The sequence below is a fragment of the Protobothrops mucrosquamatus genome, unplaced genomic scaffold (genome assembly GCF_001527695.2).
Source record: "Protobothrops mucrosquamatus isolate PMUCROS unplaced genomic scaffold, P.Mucros_1.0 scaffold2585, whole genome shotgun sequence".
In the NCBI taxonomy this organism is placed as follows: Eukaryota; Metazoa; Chordata; class Lepidosauria; order Squamata; family Viperidae; genus Protobothrops; species Protobothrops mucrosquamatus.
In genome coordinates, this window is record NW_015388641.1 from 1 (window position 1) to 7,438 (window position 7,438).

The window sequence follows — 7,438 nt, forward strand, 5'->3', positions numbered from 1 at the left end:
TATCTTCACCGAATCAAAAGAGGAACATGTCAACCTAGTCAGAGCAGTTTTAAAGAAACTGCGAGCCGCCCACCTATATGCCAAACTCTCGAAATGCGAATTCCACCAGGAAAGGATAGACTACCTAGGTTATCGCATATCCCCACAGGGCATTGAAATGGACCCAGAGAAGGTCAGAGCAGTATTAGAATGGGCACCAGCCCGCAGAAGAAAGCAACTGCAAAGTTTCCTGGGCTTCGCAAACTTTTACCGCCAATTCATCCCCTCATTTGCCCAGATAGCTCTGCCCCTCACGAACTTACTAAAAACGAAGGGAGCATCCTCAATAAAACTTAGCCAGCCACTAACATGGATAATGGAGTGCCAAGCAGCGTTTGAGAGATTAAAGAGACTTTTTTCTGCCGAACCAGTATTGAGGCACCCAGACATGAATAAGCCCTTCGTAATACAGGCGGATGCAAGTGATGTGGCAGTGGGGGCTGTACTATTACAAGAAAATGATGAAAGGGTATTGCAACCCTGTGTGCATACATCCAAGAAGCTCACGGAAACGGAACAGCGTTGGCCCGTGTGGGAGAAAGAGGCATACGGGATACGTTGGTCATTACTCACGTGGCACCAGTTCCTTGAAGGCAACAAAATCCCTTTCCAGGTGTGGACAGACCACAAAAATTTGGAAGCCCTGAAAACACCCAGGAAGCTCAACCTCAAGCAAGCCCGCTGGTCCCAGCATTTTCACAAGTTCCAATTTACGCTCAAGCATTTGCTGGTGGGAAAGAACTTCCTGGCAGATGCACTAACTCGCATGCCCCAATATAACAGCACGCAAGCCATCGACTCTAAACCGATGATGGTAGAATCACAACTGGCAGCGCCAGTAACCACCAGAGCCCAAGTTAAATTAAAACCACAGCTGGGCAGCCAAACAGGAATTGAATTCCGGAAAAGTTTGGAAACAGATGAATGGTTCCAGAAAAATAAACACGTGTGCACCATGATAGACGGGCTACCTTGGGTGAGGGAAAAGTTATATATACCAACAACCCAAAGAGTCACATTCATGCAGCTTTGCCACGACATAAAATCAGCAGAGCATTTTGAATTTGTAAAAACATTACACTTAATTAAACGGCAATTTTGGTGGCCATCCATAAAAAAGGACATAGAAAGTTACGTGGCCAGCTGTGCAACTGCAAAGAGGTTGCAAGGGAAATCGCCCGGACTGTTACAAACAGTGGCAAATCCCTCAGCCCCCTGGAGGGAAATAGCCATGGATTTTATAGTGGAATTACCAGAAAGCAATGGGAATACTGTTGTCTGGATATTCACGAACTTGTTTTCCAAACAGGTGCACTTCACCCCTTGCCAAAAGATTCCAGCACAAAAGCCTTAGCGAAACATTTCGTCCAGCATATTTACAAATTGCATGGGGCACCCCAACGCATCATCTCTGATAGGGGAGTGCAATTTACGTCTGCATTTTGGAAGGAATTTTTATCTCTCTTAGGGACCACTCAGGGACTGACATCTAGCCATCACCCTCAGTCAAATGGACAAGCGGAACATTCGAACTCAGTACTTGAGCAATATTTAAGATGCTTTATTAATTTCCAACAGTCCAATTGGACGGACCTACTCCCTTTTGCCGAAGTTGCCTACAATAATGCAGTCCACTCCAGCACAGGTTACACTCCTTTTCAAATAGCCACCGGCCAAAGTTTCAACCCCATGCCAGAACTAACCCCAAACGAACCGGCGATCCCATCACTGAAAGAATGGATGGAACAATTACAAAACACCTGGCCAATAGTTAGAAAAGCACTAGATGAAGCTAGGCAGGTATACAAAGCACAAGCCGATAAAAAAAGGGCTGAGCCTACACCATTCATTATAGGAGAAATGGTGTACTTATCTAAAAAATACCTAAAGTCCCTACAACCCTGTAAAAAACTTGGACCAAAATATATAGGGCCTTTTCCAATTAAAAGAATCATAAACCTAGTAACAGTAGAATTAGATTTACCCAAAAATCTCAGGCAAATACACCCAATTTTTCATTGCAGCTTGCTGAAAAGAGAGCATCAGTCATCGTTACAGCCAAAAATCCCCCCACCACCACCTCCAATCATGGTGGAGGGCGAACAATACTTCGAGATAAAGGAAATCCTAGATTCTAGGAGATATCATGGAGCAACTCAGTACCTAGTAGCATGGAAACACCTCCCTGCCTCACAAAATGAGTGGGTTCATAAACGTCATATCAGAACCCCGAAGCTGTTAAAGAGGTTTCACACAGAGTATCCTAACAAGCCAGACTAACTTTTATACCTGTTTTGTTTTCTTTTCAGGTGGATCTATCTTATTTTTAAGGGGGCAGGATGTCAGAATCCAATTATATTTCATCTCTAGTTATCGACTATGGAAAACCCCATTTCTGCCCTCTCTGGATTCTGTCATACCACGAAGGGGAAGGGGGATGAGCAAAGGGGTTTTATGGCTCTCACTTCCTTCGTTACAACTTCAAAGGGACTGAATGTGGATATCACCAAAAGGACTAACCATAACAATAGGGCCCATCACCTTTCATGTACTCCTCTCTAAAGTCTTCCTTCCGCCGGCCGTGAGGAAAAAGGGGGTGGAAATGTAATGCCTGGGATTGTCGCTGGAAGGACGGTGGGGTGGGAGGACTGCTTGGAGCCACTTAAACCTTGAATGGGAGGGCTTGGGCCCCAGGTCTTGTCTAGAACGCCTGCAAGCATCATCTCTTAATAAAGACGCCTGTTGGAAGAAATATTCCAAGAGTTCTGTCTTCTTAAGATGCAAAGTGGGGTGGGTCCTTACTCCTTTGCGAGTCCTCTTGTTTCTCACCAGGCTGGAATTGTGACTGAAAGTTGTCGCACAGTAAGGACATTCAAAGGATTTCTCTCCTGTGTGAGTTGTCTGGTGTGTTACCAGACTGGAATTGGTAGTGAAACATTTTTAACAATCAGGACATTCAAACGGTTTCTCTCCTGTGTGAATCCTCTGGTGTGTTACCAGGGTGGCATTCTTACTGAAACCTTTACCACAATCAGGACATTCAAAAGGTTTCTCTCCTGTGTGAATCCTCTGGTGTGCTACCAGGTTGGAATTGACACTGAAACCTTTACCACAATCAGGACATTCAAAGGGTTTCTCTCCTGTGTGAGTCCTCTGGTGTCTTACCAGGCTGGAATTGGTCCTGAAACCTTTACCACAATCAGGACATTCAAAAGGTTTCTCTCCTGTGTGAGTCCTCTGGTGTTTTACCAGGCTGGAATTGTTACTGAAACCTTTACCACAATAAGGACATTCAAAGGGTTTCTCTCCTGTGTGAGTCCTCTGGTGTGTTACCAGGCTGGAATTGGTACTGAAACCTTTATCACAATAAGGACATTCAAAGGGTTTCTCTCCAGTGTGAGTCCTTTGGTGTGTTACCAGGGTGGCATTCTTACTGAAACCTTTACCACAATCAGGACATTCAAAAGGTTTCTCTCCTGTGTGAGTCCTCTGGTGTGTCACCAGGCTGGAACTGTTACTGAAACCTTTACCACAATAAGGACATTCAAAGGGTTTCTCTCCTGTGTGAGTCCTCTGGTGTATTACCAGGCTGGAATTGTGATTGAAACCTTTACCACAATAAGGACATTCAAAAGGTTTCTCTCCTGTGTGTATCCTCTGGTGTTTCACAAGGGTGGAATTGTCACTGTAACCTTTACCACAAACAGGACATTCAAAGGGTTTCTCTCCTGTGTGAATCTTCTGGTGTCTCGTCAGGCTGGAACTTTTACTGAAACCTTTACTACAATAAGGACATTCAAAGGGTTTCTCTCCTGTGTGAATCCTCTGGTGTGTCACCAGGCTGGAACTGTTACTGAAACCTTTATCACAATAAAGACATTCAAAGGGTTTCTCTCCTGTGTGAGTCCTCTGATGTGTTACCAGGCTGGAATTCTTACTGAAACCTTTACCACAATAAGGACATTCAAAGGGTTTCTCTCCTGTGTGAATCCTCTGGTGTGTTACCAGGCTGGAATTCTTACTGAAACCTTTACCACAATAAGGACATTCAAAGGGTTTCTCTCCTGTGTGAGTCCTCTGGTGTTTCACAAGGCTGGAACTCTCACTGAAACCTTTACCACAATAAGGACATTCAAAGGGTTTCTCTCCTGTGTGAGTCCTCTGGTGTTTCACCAGGCTGGAACTGATACTAAAACCTTTACCACAATCAGGACATTCAAAGGGTTTCTCTCCTGTGTGAGTCCTTTGGTGTATCACCAGGCTGGAATTGTTACTCAAACCTTTACCACAATAAGGACATTCAAAGGGTTTCTCTCCTGTGTGAGTCCTCTGGTGTGTTACCAGGCTGGTATTATTACTGAAACCTTTACCACAAACAGGACATTCAAAGTGTTTCTCTCCTGTGTGAGTCCTCTGGTGTGTTACCAGGCTGGAATTCTCACTGAAATCTTTACCACAATCAGGACATTCAAAGGGTTTCTCTCCTGTGTGAGTCCTCTGTTGTCTCATGACGTGCGAATTTTAAATGAAACTTTCACATTATCCAGGCACTCATACGTGGCATCAGTCCTCTGATGTATCACCACATTGCCATGCTCAATAGAGTATTTACCACATTTCGAGAAATTTTATGGCTTCTCTCCTGTATGGGTCCTCTCATGCGTAATCAGCTGTGATTTGCAAGTTGTATCTTTCGCACAAGAAACACATCTATGGAGCTTTTCCACCACTTATATCCTTGAGGATGTCAAAACATGTGTGATACCTTTTTAATTGTTTTTTTTTATTAAAGCTGTTTTTTTCTTCCCAGAGCATGGCTTGCATCACTGCCTGCTTTGGGTGGCTCTCCACGTGACTTTTTCCTATCCAGTGACTTCCAGATATTTCCCTCTTTTACTGAATAAAGAATAATCTCCCTTGACTTTTCATGTAATGTATCCTTGAGTTCCATATGCTCTTCTTACTCCAGCTTGAAATTTTTCTTAATTTTCTCTCTTTTGTCTATCAGCTGCTGGAGAAGGAGAACTTTGTGGCTTTCTGAAGGAAATGGAAAATATTTTGATTTCTGGGTCAATTTTCTTTCAACGTTGCTTCTTATTCTCAGTTGTCCAGAGTGCTCTTATTGCCATCCTCTTTGCCTATAGGATTTAAAGAAAAGTGCAATGTTAATTGTTTATAAAATTGTTGTAGAAAATATGAAAAAAAGAAAAAACTATACATTAAAATTAAATGCAAAGATACCACAATGTTAAAATATCCGCTTACATTAATCATGATTCATTTGACACATGGAAGACTACTAAGGTCCAAGTTCAAATACAATAGTCAATTGTGCCTCCCGCTCGATCCACAGGTGAGGAAAGCAGAGCAATGGGAGGCACAGAGGTCAGCAGCAGCCCCACCCGTCCTCAAAATGAACAACTGGGGAAGGATAATTTAACCAGATCCTGGGTGAAGATGTGTTTGTCGGGAACACCTGCTTTTTTTGATGTGCACCTTCCCAGCTTTGCCAGATCCCATTGCTTGAACTTTGGACTGTGTTTTTCAACTTGAAATGATAGAAGTGTTGAAGCCATAAGAACCCTGGGAGGAAGTGATCATGCAGTATTGGAATTCAACATTATGGAAGCACAGGCAATAGAACACAGTCAAACTAGAGTCTTGGACTTCAAGTGAGCTAATTTCAATAAACTTAGTATTCCATGGATAAGAATCCTGAAGGGGCAAACAACTCAAGAAGCTTGGGAAATTTTGAAAAATCACATAATAAAAGCCCAGTCTAGCACAATACCAACAAAGAGGAAAAATAACAGCTCTCAAAAGAAACCAGCATGGCTGCATAAAGAACTCTCTGACAAATTGAAAGATAAAAAGGACAAATATAGAAACTGGAAAGAGGGGCACATAACTAAGTTAGAATATCAGCAAACAGCCCGAGCCTGCAAAGATGAAGTGAGGAAAGTCAAGGCTCAAAATGAACTACAGCTTGCGACCAAAGTCAAAATTTAAAAAAATAGTGCCATAAAAAACAGAATAGAAACACAAGTTAAGATAGGCAAGAAAATGGTAAGTGAGCACCTGTCCAGCCTAGACGAGTTCGAATCGCCAGGACCAGATGGATTACACCCTAAGGTTCTCAAGGAACTGGCAGAACTATATTTTTCAAAGATCCTGGAGCACAGGGGGACTACCAGAGGACTGGAAAAGAGCTGATGTAGTTCCCATCTACAAAAAAAGGGAAAAAAATGGACCCAGGACATTACAGACCTATCAGCCTGACCTCAATACCTGGGAAGATCCTGGAAAAGATAATCAAACAACGAATCAACGAACACCTAGAGCAGTGGTTCTCAACCTTCCTAATGCAGCGACCCTTTAATACAGTTCCTCATGTTGTGGTGACCCCCAACCCCCCATCCAGCTGGCCAGGGAGGGGGGAAGGCCGTTCCGCCATCTCCGCCCAGCCTTGTTGGAGAAGCGCCCAGGTGGGGAGAGGGAGAGAGAGAGAGAGAGAGAGAGAGAGAGAGAGAGCGCCAAGAGGAGGGCAAGGAGATAGAGGAGCGATGTCTCGGTTCCTAAGACCATCGGAAATATGTGTTTTCCGATGGTCTTAGGCGACCCCTGTGAAAGGGTTGTTCGACCCCCAAAGGGGTTCCGACCCACAGGTTGAGAACCACTGACCTAGAGGCAAACAAAGTCATTACTAAAAGCCAACATGGGTTTGTCAAAAATAGATCATGCCAGACAAATCTTATTGCATTCTTTGACCAAGTGACAAAATTAGTGGATCAGAGGAATGCTGTGGACATAATTTACTTGGACTTCAGTAAGGCATTTGATAAAGTACATCACAACCTACTACTTGACAAGATAGAAAAATGTGGGGTAGAAAGCACCACCACCAGATGAATCCGTAGCTGGCTGACCGGCCGTACTCAGCGTGTGGTCCTCAATGGAACTGCATCTACATGGAGGGAAGTGTGTAGTGGGGTGGCCCAGGGCTCTGTTCTGGGCCCAGTGCTCTTCAACATCTATATCAACGATTTGGATGAGGGGATAGATGGGGAACTCATCAAATTTGCAGACGACACCAAGCTGGCAGGAATAGCCAACACTCCAGAAGACAAGCTTAAGATACAGAAGGATCTGGACAGACTTGAACACTGGGCGCTATCTAACAAAATAAATGTCAACGCTGCGAATACTGTATATTCTTGCTTTGACAATGTGCAGAACTGTCTGGTATATATATAGTTAAACCAGCAACTGGGAAAGAGGGAGGAGCATAAGGATAGCCCGGGAGAAAGAAACCGGAAGTAAATCACATCTTCCAAGTTGATTGGAAGATGTGAACCATGACCCTACAATAAGGGAGTGGAAAATGCTTGGAATGTTATGC

At 43.7% G+C, this 7,438-nt stretch overlaps 1 pseudogene; it reads right to left on the bottom strand.

Moving 5' to 3' along the window:
- Positions 1-2,841: 2,841 nt before the first annotated feature.
- Positions 2,842-4,560, bottom strand: LOC107295960 (annotated as a pseudogene).
- Between the last annotated feature and the right edge of the window lie 2,878 nt (positions 4,561-7,438).